The sequence below is a fragment of the Electrophorus electricus genome, chromosome 18 (assembly GCF_041902795.1).
Source record: "Electrophorus electricus isolate QZ-2024a chromosome 18, ASM4190279v1, whole genome shotgun sequence".
Lineage (NCBI taxonomy): Eukaryota > Metazoa > Chordata > Actinopteri > Gymnotiformes > Gymnotidae > Electrophorus > Electrophorus electricus.
In genome coordinates this window covers 19,700,872-19,715,454 of record NC_137514.1, presented here as the reverse complement: position 1 = coordinate 19,715,454, position 14,583 = coordinate 19,700,872, and the positions used below count along the sequence as shown (strand labels likewise).

General features: G+C 38.4%; 1 pseudogene across 2 annotated transcripts; it reads right to left on the bottom strand.

Moving 5' to 3' along the window:
• Positions 1–1,617: 1,617 nt before the first annotated feature.
• Positions 1,618–3,042, bottom strand: LOC113568902 (epidermal differentiation-specific protein pseudogene; annotated as a pseudogene). Of its 2 annotated transcripts, none has more exons than XR_014118336.1 (2): positions 2,030–3,042; positions 1,618–1,876 (listed from the first exon to the last, which is right to left on the bottom strand). The product of XR_014118336.1 is annotated as an epidermal differentiation-specific protein pseudogene, transcript variant X1 (transcript). The 2 variants fall into 2 exon arrangements; XR_014118337.1 differs by having other exon boundaries at positions 1,618–1,848.
• Positions 3,043–14,583: the final 11,541 nt, after the last annotated feature.

Genomic DNA, 14,583 nt, shown 5'->3' with positions numbered 1-14,583 from the left:
AATAAGTGATTTATTAGTTTAGGCTGGCAGGCCTGCTAGGGGGTGTTGGTGCAACACAGGAAATCAGAAGTGTGCCGGTTTCATAATGCCAGTCTTGATACAATACAACATTTGCAAAGACGTGAAGGTGTTACAAATTTAAGGCTTAGTTAAAGGGTATGTGCATGATTTAGACTAACCTAGACTTTTTACATTTTTACATCACATTTGTGAATGTTTGGTGAAAACACTGTCTCTCTGCAACATTTTAAAGACAAGCTAAGATGTTTAAAATTCACAGACTGGCATTATGGAACTAATGTGAAATGCTGGAGAGTTTCTGAGTTTAGTTTTTAGTGATGGTATTTTGAAAGAATTAACTCCGCTGTACTGCTTTAATCGCCTGCACTGATTAACTGATAATATGATTACAGTCAGATATGCCTGTGTAGCGTACTGTTCTATATGGTATGGTATTACATTCCAGTAACTGTTACATTGAATCATATTGACTAATACAAACCAGCCTTATTGCAGGGCTTGGAATGTAAGTTGTGAAATAATGTGTGAAGTTTAGTCATGGTGGTCAGATGGGTGCTGGTGTCGTGAAAACAGTGTGTCATGTAGCAACTTATTTAAAGACATGAAGGTGTTAGAATTTTTTGCCTGGTACTTTACATCTACAAATCACACTTTGAAACAATCAAAAGAGTCAACACTTTAAAAACTTAATTCCCCACATTCCTACTGTTTCTTGGATGACACACAACCTAGCCAGCAGAATGTATATTATATTGTCCTGTCTTTTGGCTTGTGTGACTGTATCTTCATGTTTATGCTTAAATTACATTGTCTTTTTGTTTTTACTGTGTTCTGCTGTCTTCTACTGTCTACCCACACTTAGGTAGCCCTGTGTGCTATGATGATCTGCTGTTGTGTGTTGAACTATGAAACAAAAATTTAAGCCTAATGTTATAATATGGCACATGTGTGTGTGTGTATGTAAAAATTCTCAAAGGCAGCTGAATGACAACTTCATATAAACCTTGGTTCACATCTCTTCTAAAGCTGCACTGTTAACATGATGGCAGGTGTTTGTGTGTATATGTGTTTGTTTGTGTAAAACACACGTGTGACTCCAAACAGAAGTGTATTTATAGGGTGTGTTTGGAAAAGTGTAAAATTATTGTTTACTCACAGTTTCCATTTATAGTGGAATTCTAAAATTAGGAAAGTCCCAAAGGATCTAGCTATTTAATGAAGGGTATGGGTGTTTTGTAAGCTGTAAGAGAGGCTCTGGGGTCTCAGGGACCCCCAACAGAATATACGGTTTAAATGGGATAATTCCCAACTACTTTTTTTTTAAATTTACTAGAAAAAAACCCATTCTTTTCTTTTCAATAGGTGTACATTAAAACTTTGTGTTATATAAACATGGGCTAATGTCTAATCATTTTGTGAAGTTGTATTTATGCAGTTAACTAATGTAATTTTATCTTGAATTGTATTACAAGCGATGCCTGTTTTTCTTGGCAGGCAAGGGTTATATGCAGTGGGGAAGTCAAAGAAGACAGAGGCCCCAAATGTTTTATTACTCACTTAATTTTGTTTATTTATTCAAGTCCTTGATTGCAAAAAGTCAAAACAGGTAAAATCTGACTACTTTTGCATAGAATATTAAGGTGTATGAAAGAAGCTAATAAGGCTGATTATATGTAAATAATATGAATGATTAACATTGAAAGAAAGATTATTCAAAAATGTTTTTTTTTTTTCTAATTAACATTAACATCAAGTGATTCCCCGATGCACATCAGAAGCCCGTAGTAGGTACTGAGAGCGGAAACATCTCTACACCAACCTGGCTCACTGGAAACATGAAGAAGGCAGAACTGGGCTGTGGTAAATTGAAGCATTCATGATTATACAGTACAGTGCAGAGTACAGCAGAATTCTACAAGTTAAAAGCAAAAATCAAAGACTTCAAATTTATGGACTGATGATTGTATGCTTAAATGTCCTGTATTGCAGTGTGGAAAGTGTTTCTTACCAGTTGCTGCACTAGATCTTCTCCTCTATGAATTCAGTCATGACTGAGGTCCCACATTGGCACCTGTATTCCCCATACTCGACTTCACTGTGGCTACCTGTGGTGATGGTCAGCTTGACTGGGACCTTCGCATCCACCTCCTTCCTCACCACGTTCACAGTGAGCTTGGTGTGGGGAGGGACTTTGACTGGCAGGGTGACTCGGACACTCTTCTTCTCAGTTCTAGCGTTGGTGCTTCCCCTCTCCACAGTGAAAGTATTACTCAAAGAGAGGTTCTGCTCTGCCTTCACAAAGATATCTACCTCAAATTTTGATCCCAAGGTGATGTTTGTATCAATGCTGAAGCGGAAACTCTCAGTGACAGATGTGTCGTACTCTCGAATCAGCTGTGTGGAGAAGGTTTGTTCATGTTCTCCATGATTCAGACCACACAGAGACTCAATGACCACAGATTTCACTTGATCCTCCTTCTTGTCCCACTGGACCTCTGCTGATATAATGGGTCTACCTGGCTTAAGAGGGTGAAGGTGAGACAGTTTGTCATTGAACAAACCATAGTTGGGCACACAATGAGAAGCTCTTGCCACCATGAAAGATCCACCTCTATTTGCATGCTCATATAGGATCCAGGCTCCTCTCTGCACCTTATGAGAAGATGCAAGATCATTGAAAGAACCAGAGCACAGAGAGGTCTCACAGTTAACAACAATCTTCTGGCCCCCGTAGTTTACATGTTCATACAGTGTGATCTGAGGATCTGTCAGGTCTTCTGTCACTAACTCCATTGAAGAAATAGTATCATTGTGTTGCACTGCAGAGTATTCTCCCTCTTCATAGACAGCCAGGATGTCCTTGAAATTGACGTGTCTGTATACCACCCATGGGTTACCAATTATCTTCAAAGAGGAGATGCAGTCATTAAAACTGTGATCAATCAAGTTGGAGACATTAGAAGTAAACTCTCTGCTGAGACCCTGGAAGTTACAATGCTCATACACAATGATCTTGTTCATTGTGTCTGGAGGAATAAGTCTTACTGGAGGCAGTGTAGAAAGAGATGATACAGTATAAAAAAGACTTGGGTTCCCTCGTTATATAGCTGGGCTGCAGTGGGTGGGAGTGGGTGGGCCAGCACCATGAGACACTGACTGCATATGAGAGCCTGTGTACTAGCATGCTTTGATATTTAGACTGGCTATTATTCTTCACAAACATATATTGAGTGTTTTTTGATGCAGTTCCCAAAGCCCTGAAAAGTTCTACTTTTCAAATCTATTGCTCACTTTTCATTTGGGTTATATGAACACTAATAATTGTATGTTCTGAGTTGAAACTGAAGGAAGTGAATGAGCAGTCTTCACTTCCAGCTTCCACTCCATACACGCTTCCACACAGTTCAGTACACATACATTACTGTGCAAACTAAAGGGCTTTGAAAAAAATCATTACTGAATATCGCCAAAAGCAGCAATTCTGTGTTCAAGCACGTATAGTCCCATGGGCTCTTTGGACAGAAGAGTCCCACAAGGCATATGTGCCAGAACAGAACCTACTAAATGTCACACCTATTTACTAACCTACAATTCATGCATCACTCTTATTACAAGGACATTTAACCTTTGGCAAAATAGGCAATTGTGCACTGCAGATCCTCCTGAAGGCTAATTTGGCTTAACATCATATTGTTATTACATGTATCTGTGTAAATGTTTTATTGTATAAATATTGTTTGTATAAATAAGTCTAAATATTGGACAGTTGGTTTTGATATTTGACATAATTCATAATGGCAAAGTTATTCAATTCATAGATCTGAATCACATTACACAACACTCATCTGTAGTAATGTGAATTATAAGTATGTTAGATGTCTTTGTGCACTGTAGCACCCCCTAAAAATACATTTGGACCAAACTTGGCATATCCCATGAGAACCTCAATCAATGAACATGTTTGAAATTAGGAGATGATCCCTTACACGGTTTATGAATTTTTACAATTTAGGTCATATTCGGCAAGGTTGTAACAAATGTAACAAATGATATGCTAATTTAATAAAGGATTAATTTGCATATGGTGGCCATATTGTTTTGAAATTTCAGAATCCTTTTTATTATTATTACAGATCAGACCCCATTTTTTGGAGATTGGTTGAAAAACCTAGGACTAGTTAATAAAAGTAGGTTTCCCATATGCAAATGAGCAAAAAAAAAAAAATCTAAATGGATAGAGAATAATGGTTTATGAGACTTTTTTATTTGGCAATGTTTATTCGGTTTAATGTCAAGTCGTTTCATGTTTGTATTACGTGAGTGCCGCTGTCGTTTATGTTATTAAATGTTCGTGCCTGTCGAGGAAGTCTGTGCGTCTTGCCCCTCGCCCTACGGCACTCGGGCCGACACATGTTACATATGCGTTATAGTGTGAGAAAAAAATGACTGAAATGTTTAAAACTTCACTGATTCTGGGCCAAAGCACTTTCTCAAATCTGATGTGACACACCATGAAAACAGAATTCATCCAACATGGACACATGACAATATGGCTTTGGCCACTATTTTATTAAAAGGTTAGGTGGCAATAATGTGTTGGAAATTTCAATGAAGTGCTTGCACACTTAAGCAGAATGCATTCCTTTATTTCCATCAAGAGTTTACAGCAGGGCTGTCAAACATGCAGAATTAGTGCAAGCCTTGTAATTACTGTTCAAATTCAAATGATCAAATTATCAACCAGACACATACCAACCAGAATAAGTGGAGGGCTTCAAGAGGTTGTTATAAAGAAACAGGTGAAGTTTTGTTTCGATTGAACTAAGCACTGTAATTTTGTATAGTGTTTTCAAAATAGTGCCAGTTTAATGAAAACAGTCTGACACATAACATTTGTAAAGACATTTGTGTTACAAACTTAAGACTGAGTGAAAGGGTATGTGCATGTGAAGTCTGGTTTAGACTGAACTAGGCTTTTTACATTTTTACATCACATTTGGTGACAGCATTGTCTCTTTGCTCATTGTAAAGACAATCCAGTGTTAGATTCTGTACAGAATCCCACTAGAGATTGTTAGACACTGGAGCCTTTCTGTCTTCAGGCACTCAATGCAAGGTCTCTGCTTATCAGCCATGACATGGCGGCTTGACCGTGAGCTGGTCACCCGAGGTCATCCGCTCCCTCTTCCTGTCTCCTATACCTCTTGCTTTGCCTTTCTCTCTGTCACTGCTCTCTCTAAGCACAGGAGTGGCTCATGGTGGGCACGGGAACAGCTCGTGGCCCGTTCATGCAGAGAACATCTAATCTTTACTAACCTTGTCTCTTCCTTTCTATGTAGACCCTTAGAACATGCCTCGTTTTTCCCCGTCATCCTGTAGATTTAGATAGAAGATATAGGACACATATGTACTCTGTGCTTTCCTTGATAAAGTGGAACTCTCTTGATATGACTTGGTGTCAGTGCCTCTTGACTTTCCTGGATTGATCCAGCTACAGAGGATGGAGGGCAGAGGGTAACTTGGAGTAGATTGAAGCTGAAGGACTGGTCACTTTGAACCAGTTTCTAACAGCCAGGTGTTTAAAATGCACACACTGGCATGTTGGAACTAATGCAAAAATGCTGGTGAGTTTCTGAGTTTAGTTTTTGGTGATGGCATAAAATGAACTCTGCTGTAATGCTGTAATAGGCTGCATTGATTACCTGATAATATGATTACAAGTACAGTTAGTTATGTCTGTGTACTGTACTCTCTATATGGTAAGGTATTAAACTCCAGTAACTGTTACGTTGCATGACGGGCAGTGGTAGCTGCGTGGTTAAGCTACTTGACTCCTTATTTTAAGGTTGCTGGTTCAAGCCCCACCACTGCCAAATTGCCATTGGTGGGCCCCTGAGCAAGACCCTTAACTCTCCATTGCTTTGTTCTCTTCATACATAATTATAAGTTGCTTTGGCTAAACGTGTCATGTAAATGAATTTTGTTGACTTATACAAACCAGCCTTAGAGCAGGGCTTCAAACTTAAGTTGTGAAGTTTAGTCATGGCAGTCTGATGGGTGTTGGTTTCATGAAAACAGTCTGTCACATAGCAACATATTTGTACATAGCAACTGTGTACTATGTTTATCTACTATTGTGTGTTGCAATATGACAAAAAGTCCAAGCCTAATGTTATAATATGGCACAAATGTGTGTGCGTGTATTTCAAAATTCTTAGAGGCAGCTGAATGAGAGCTATATGTAAATCTTGGTTTGCATCAAAAGCAATCAAAAATCAAAATGTATTTACATAGCACTTTTTACAACAGATGTTTTCAGAAAGCAGCTTTACAAATGTCCAAGTCCAAGCCCCGAGTGAGCAAGCCAAAGGTGACAGTGGCAAGGAAAAACTCCCTAGACCATGAGAAAGAAACCTTGCCTCAAGGGAGGGGGGGGGGGGCATCCTCCTTTGGCCGACAATGGTCACAACAATAACAATTTTAAGAGAAAAATAAATAAAAGATGAAAAAATTAATGTTAATTAATGTCTAGTCCAACTTTCTAGAGGTCCTAGTCTTGTCCCGATGCTGTGCATGTGTCCAAGACCCATCCCGAAAAAGCATATCCATTAAGGGTATCAGAAAAGTAGTTGGCTAGGGTGGAAGTGTGGTGAGCTACAGGAGGGGGCATCAGGGGTTGGTAGGAGCAGCCATGGCAGCTGAGAAGGATTGAGGCTCAGTAACATCGTGACATTAGGTGTAGGTGTACCTTGGCAGAAAGAGAGACTAGATTAGGCCTGTCCAGGTATGAGGGTATGTAAATAAGGGAACTATAATGTGCAATGATGTACTCCGGGAGCTCTAGCTATAGAGCCAGAAGGCACCCTGGAACATCAGCACTCTGCCACTTTTAGTCAACAAACTTGAGTGACAAGAGAGAGATGAAGTGACAGCATGATAACATCTCAGTTTACCATAGGTCTCAATGCCCATGGACCCTGAGACCTACACCTTTACCTAAGATGGTAAGTAGTTAATAAAGTGCCTGACTGTACAGAGAGGTTTTTAGCCTAGCCTTAAATATTGAGACTGTGTCTGAGTCTTAAAACATTAACAGGAAGGTTATTCCATAGTGTGGGAGGTACTAGTAAAGAACCTGCACCTTTTGATCTAAGCTTTGTAGGTTATTATAAGTATTTTAGAATCAATACATATATAACAAAATTTTAATGGGAGCTAATGTAAAGTAGCTAGGATAGGAGTCATGTGACATTTTCTAGTTCTAGTAAAAACTCTGCCTGCTTCATGTCGAACTAGCTGGATCTTGTTTAGGCAATTAATGGTACAGCCAGATAGTAAGACATAACAGTAGTCAAATCTTGAAATAATAAATGCACGGACAAGGTTTTCTGCATCATGTGAGGAGAGCATTTTCTTAATCTTTAAAATGTTCCTGAAGTGGAGAAAGGTGGACAAATGTTCCTGGGGTCCTAGGAACTTACATAAACTTACATAAACATTACTTACATAAACTTCGAATGAGAGAATGGGCTCCATAATAACTCGAAGATCTTTAACTGTTAGAGAAGATCTCATTGGGAGACAATTGAGGCTCATTGAGTAAACAGACAGTGAGGACCTCACTGTATCTGGGCCTAATAGAAACACCTCTGTTTTGTCATGATTAAGTGAGAGGAAGATGTTCAACAACCAGTGTCTGACATCCTTTATGCATTCATCACTAATACTAAGCTGATATATGTCGTCTGGTTTGGCTGAGAGATATAGCTGAGTATCATCAGTGTAGCAGTGGAAACTAGCACAGTGATTATGTATAATGTCACCTAGACGTAGCATATATAAAGAAAAAAGCAAATCCCTAGAACAGACACTATAACTAACCTTTTTGTATGCTGAGAAGTCTCCATTTATGTTAACAAACTGGTAGATAAGCTGTAAACCAACAATATTTTTGAGTCTGGTAGAGTACCCTTACCCCCTTCCCCTAGTCCCTGCAGCACTCGAACAGCTGAGGGGAGCCCAGTGGTTCACTAAGCTGGATCTTCATACTGCATACAACCTAATTAGGATTAGAGAAGGCCATGAGTGGAAAACCACCTTCAGCACGTCATCCAGACACTACAAGTATTTGGTCCTACCCTATGGTGTAGTCACAGCCCCTTCTGTCTTCCAGGCCTACATCAATGAGGTCCTATGGGAGTTCTTGGGTATATCTGTTGTCCCTTATATTGATGACATCCTGATATACTCCCCCTCCTGGGACCAACATGTGCATGACATAAGGGCTGTCCTTGGCACCCTCCTGCAGAACCACCTCTACTACAAACTGGAAAAGTGTGAGTTCCACCGCAGAGAGGTGAGCTTCCTAGGCTATGTTATCTGCGAGGGCAGCGTACGCATGCAACCAGGCAAGGTGGAGGCAGTGACGAGCTGGCCTAGACCCCAAAATCGTAGGGAGTTACAATGTTTCCTATTCTACTAGAGTGAATAGATTAGAAAGGAAATCTGCAAATTGCTTAATAAATTCTGAGTAGGGTCCTGGTGGCCTGTAGATGCCAAATAGTGGAAGAAGCTGGGTGGGCTTTTTATTGCTGTATGCATCATTTATGATAGTAAAAATAATTTCAAAGGACTAAAAATCATAACAAGCTCTATGGTTTATGCCTAATGTGTCACTATAAATAACTGCAATGCCACCTCCATGGCCAGTTAGACAAGGGCATTGTAAATAGCTGTAGGCAGAAGCACATGCATAATTTAAAAATATGTAGTCATTTGGCTTGATCCAGGTTTCTGTTAAGCAAAGTAAATTAAATCTATGATCTGTTAGGATTTCAGTTCATGAGTGCTTTAGATGTTAGGGATCTAACATTTAGTAATCCCATCTTTAGATAAAAGGTGCAGGCAGTGTTCTGTGAATCAGTTACTTTAATACTAATTATGTTATAAAAACATGTTATTCTTTGTTTTTTGTTTTTCTGTTTAGCTTAGGGAACAGACACAATGTCAATATGATGAACCTCAGGTGATGTTACGAAGCGACCAGCAGATGGTTCATTTAGCCTCTTTGTCTGCTGGCCTCTGCTTTGGATTGTCATAGATGAATGAGGCATGTCATGAAACTGTGGCTTATATTACAGGGAAGGAGAGCAGTGCCCTCCCTACTAGGATGGATACCATCCTGCCCTAAAATGCCAGGCTTGCCCTCAAATGTGTTCCAATTATCTATAAACCCTGCATTATTTTGTGAGCACCTCTTGGACATAAGAGCAAGGCTTCAAATTTAAGTTGTGAAGTAGTATGTGAAGTTTAGTCATGGTGGTCAGATGGGTGCCGGTGTCGTGAAAACAGTGTGTCATGTAGCAACATATTTAAAGGCATGGTGTTATCATATTTTGCCTGGTACTTTCCATCTACAAATCATACTTAGCCTTTCGCAACAGACTAAAGAGTCGACATTTTAAAGACTTGATTCCTCACATATTATTATTATTATTAGTATTATTATTATTATAATTATTATTATATTATAATATTATATCAAAAAAATGAACTCCGCTGTACTGATTTAATAGCCTACATTGATTACCTGATAATATGATTACACGTACAGTCAGATATGTGTAGTGTACTGTTCTATATGGTATGGTATTACATTCCAGTAACTGTTACATTGAATCATATTGACTAATACAAACCAGCCTTATTGCAGGGCTTGGAATGTAAGTTGTGAAATAATGTGTGAAGTTTAGTCATGGTGGTCAGATGGGTGCTGGTGTCATGAAAACAGTGTGTCATGTAGCAACTTATTTAAAGACATGAAGGTGTTAGAATTTTTTGCCTGGTACTTTACATCTACAAATCAAACTTTGCAATAGTCAAAAGAGTCAACACTTTAAAGACGTAATTCCCCACATTCCTACTGTTTCTTGGATGACACACAACCTAGCCAAAAGAATGCACATTATGTTGTCCTGTCTTTTGTCTTTTGTGACTGTATCACCATGTTTATACCTAAATTACATTTTTGTATTTTTGTATTTACTGTGTCCTGCCATTTTCTACTTTCTACATAGACTTAGGTAGCCCTGTGTACTATGTTGATCTACTGTTGTGTTGAACTATGACACAAACATTCAAGCCTAATGTTATAATATGGCATTAAATTCCACTGACTGTTACACTGATTCATATTGTCTCATACCAGGCAGACTTAGTTGAGGACTTTAAACTGATATGGTGGACAAATGTGTAAAGTTTAATTTTGACTGGATTAAGGGAGTAAATGGGTAGTAGAAAAGTAACATGTGACTATATTTATCAAGTAACTTCTGTGATGTATTATCATGTATTATCTTGTGGACTTTTATGCTCTTGGAGACAATGGTTAGTATGCTTCTATAGATACTGCTGCGCTGCTCCTTCAGCTACTGGGAAATCCCTGCCCTCAGACTGTTCATGAAAGGTTTCAAAATGTGTACACTTGCACTTTTCATCTAATGTGAAATGATGCATCTAATGTGAAAAATAAGAAAGGTTCTTTGATGCACTATTGTTGCGTGTTGCTCCATGTTGCAAATACTGCATGCCTTGAAATAGTGTTAACATATTGCATTAAATTCCAGTAATTGTTACAACTGTTTAGTTATGAGGGAACTGGGCGAGAGGTTATATTCCAGTAATTCTGGTTTAGTGTGAAGTTTAGTCATGGTGGTCAGATGGGTGCTGGTGTCATGAAAACAGTGTGTCATGTAGCAACTTATTTAAAGACATGAAGGTGTTAGAATTTTTTGCCTGGTACTTTACATCTACAAATCAAACTTTGCAATAGTCAAAAGAGTCAACACTTTAAAGACTTAATTCCCCACATTCCTACTGTTTCTTGGATGACACACAACCTAGCCAACAGAATGCACATTATGTTGTCCTGTCTTTTGTCTTGTGTGACTGTATCATGTTTGTACTTGAATCACTGTACATTGCCTTTATCTCCTACTGTTGTGCTTGCCTATGTACCTACCTAAACTTAGGTAGTCCTGTGTACTGTGATGCTCTGGTGTTGTGTTGCACTATGACACAAACAAAAAGTTCAAGGCTAATGTTATAGTATGTCATTAATTTCCAGTAACATTTACAGCCCTTGTGATGGGACTGAATGCAAAGGCATGTGCATGTGAACTCTGGTTTAGACTGAATTAGGATTTTTAAATTTTTACATCACATTTGCGAATGCTTAGTGAAAACACTGTCAATTTGAAACATTTTAAAGACAAGTCACATGTTTAAAATGTAGAAACTGGCATGATGGATCTAATGTGAACTGCTGTTGTGTTTCTGATTTAAATTTTTGGTGATGGTGTAAAAAGATAAGCACTGTACTGTGCTGTTCTAATAGCCTGCATTAATTATATAATAATCACATGATAATTATATGATAAGATAATATGATAAGTATAGTTAGGTAGACCTGTGTGCTGTGCTGTTTTATATGGTATAGACTTAAATTTCCTGAACTGCTACATTGTTTCATAATGAATCATTCAAGCCAGACTTGGAGGGCTACAGCAAGTTTCTGTGAACAAGCATTTTAAGTCTGGTGTAATTTGAGCTATGCACTTAAAATTTATAATGCTGTTTTCAAAAAAGAAAAAAAAAACATATGTATATAACTCAGTAACTCAGTAAAAATTAACAGATGTGATATAAATGTGACATAGTTATTATCTGTGTGATGTAAAGAGAGACTGGATGCTCATCATTACTGAGAAGCGCAACATTTATTATGGGTAAATCCAGTTACAGAGAAATTAATAACAGAACTGAGGACCAGGAGTCAGAACACATGCATAGTGTGATGACCAGCGACAAGAACCAGAAATGCAAGGGTTAAATACACTAAGGAATTAAAAGACACCGAGGAACAGCTGGGTTCAATCAAGCCAGGGTGACATGGTGAAATCAAAAACAGAATCAAGAAATATGCCAAAACATAAAGGCCATGAGGAGTTCCTCACCACAGGAACTATGACGACAGGGAATCATGACAAGTGCTTATGTACTGCTGGCTAGGTGCTAAAATATCAGTCTGTTTTGATTGATTCATGTCCATAGTATTAGCTTGTGGACTGTTATGCTCTTGGAGACAATGGTTAACGCATAGACACATGCTTATACACATTCATGCACACACACACACACACACACACACACACACACACACACACACACACACACACACACACACACACACACATACATTGTTTTTATATCGGGCAAATTGTTCAAGTCAAACTTCACATATAATATGCAATCCTTTTGCCCTCTTGCACATTGTTCCTACCTGCTGCTAGAATACTGTACTAAATCAGTACTGTATTCTGAACTGTTTGTGGCTCCTACTGGTGACTGCTATGTTCAATACAGTATGTCACTGATGCCTATGCACAAACCCGCGTTGCATATTCCCAGTACTGTACTGGTTAAAAATAATGTTCATTGTGTATTGGTCCTGTCCTGTATTTATTGTATAGTATTATTGCACTGCACTGTATTGTTGCACTCGTGTAGTGTGTTGTCTGTTGCACTTGTTTTGTGTCGCACCATGGTCCTGGAAGAACAATGTTTCGTTTTGCTGGGTACTTGTATAAAGCTGAAGTGACAATAAAGCCTTTTGAACTTGCCAGCTACTGGGAAGTCCCTGCCTTCAGTCCAGTCATTAAAGGTTTTAAAATGTGTACAATTGCACTTTGCAGCTAATGTGAAAAGCTGGTGAGTTTGAAATATTGATGATGTTGCAAACATCTTAATGTACAGTGCTGCACCATGTTGCAAATAGTGCATGCTTTGCAATTATTGTTAATGTAATAAATTCCAGTAATTGTTGCAAGTGTTTATTTGTGAAGGGATCAGTAGGAATGGGTGATGACAACTGAAGCTTCAGTGCTGATTATTTTATTGGTTTTTGATTATTGATTATTTTTATTGTTATATGCCACAAATATAAATGTATATAAATGTATATATAGCACATCTTGAGTGGTTGCAGGCTACAGTAGCACAATTATCTGAATGTTCATATATAAATATAAATCTCAAAATGTCCATAGAAAACATTAGAAGTTTAGTTGATATTAAATTTATTCCATCAGCATTAGATCAATATTGATATTAAATGATCAATTAATGTGCTACATAATTACATGGAAACAGCATGTTTATTCTAAGCAGAGCATGTCAGCTACTTATTAGTAACCTTATTACTTATTAGTAAATTCTCAACCTGTTTGAAACAGTTGGAGGAAGGACAGTGGGGTGGTCAGTAACTTTAGCAGGGTGTCCACGGCTATGCCGTGGAGGTGCCCTTTACCCCAGAAGATGTAATTCACTGCTTAGATTGTGGGGGGAATTCCAATATCTGATACGTGTTTCTTATACCTGTTTAAAACTCTGTGTTCGCATGCAGCTGGATTTTAAGTTCCACCAGATAAAATAACTCTTCATGTATGTTATAAGGATACCAGAGCCATTTTCTATGATTTCACCTCGCTGAGAATCTTTTTCTAATTATACAACCAAATGTTGTGTATCCTCAGAGCCCTCTAGTGACTTATATGAGGAGTCTTCTCCTGCCACCATGCATTCCATAATAAACCATTCTTGGGGGATAATTATAAACGCTGAAATAATTGATTCTGTGCTCATGACAACTTCAAATTGTGTCTTAAGCTCAAATGTCTCGTTTACTCGACTCAAAGTAACGTTTGAGTCACTGTGTTTGTTTTTTTCTCTTTTGGCTTTGTGGCAAAGTGGACTTGGACACAGGGATAGGATCGTAGTGCAGGAGTTTTACTGAGTACAATGGAGTAGGGTCAGAGGCAAAACTCAGAAACAAGACAGGCAGCAGTCAAAAACCAGTAAACAAAGATTCAAAGGTACAGGTAAGGGATAAAGCAACAAATCAAAACCCAAATATGCAGTGACAATAAAAGGCTTGTTATGCTGACAAGGAAATGCTGGCAATACTTCATAACTACTGGGAGTCACTAGAAGCAATATAGAGGGTGATGATTAGGCTGATAGGTCAAAGTTGAGTGTGATGAGTCACCATGGAGACCAGTAGTACACAGAGAAAATGCTATGGTAGTCTAGTATGTTAAAGGGTTAATGGAGTGTAGTATCCAAGTACATATTTATTAACACTCAGAATACAAATAAGCAGACAAAATCGAAAAGGATAAATCCAAAAACAAACATAGGGAAATAACTGAAATTAGGATCGAAAATGACAGAGAAAACAAAATACACTCTGAACTGGAACGACTCAGAAATGAAGGAAGACTAAGAAGACCTCTTACAGATAGCACAGGTGATGAGCTATGAGCTCACCCAGAAGACAGTTCCGGTCTGCTCCATCACAGTAGTAACTGTTTGAGGTACCTGAATTGGTTGTGGGGATCTTAGAGACTGCAGGGTAATGGACAGCCCTGTCATATTTTCCACCACCAACTACAGCTGTTTCTGCTGGTTGTGTTGTTACTGGCTCAGAGCAGAGACAGATTAATA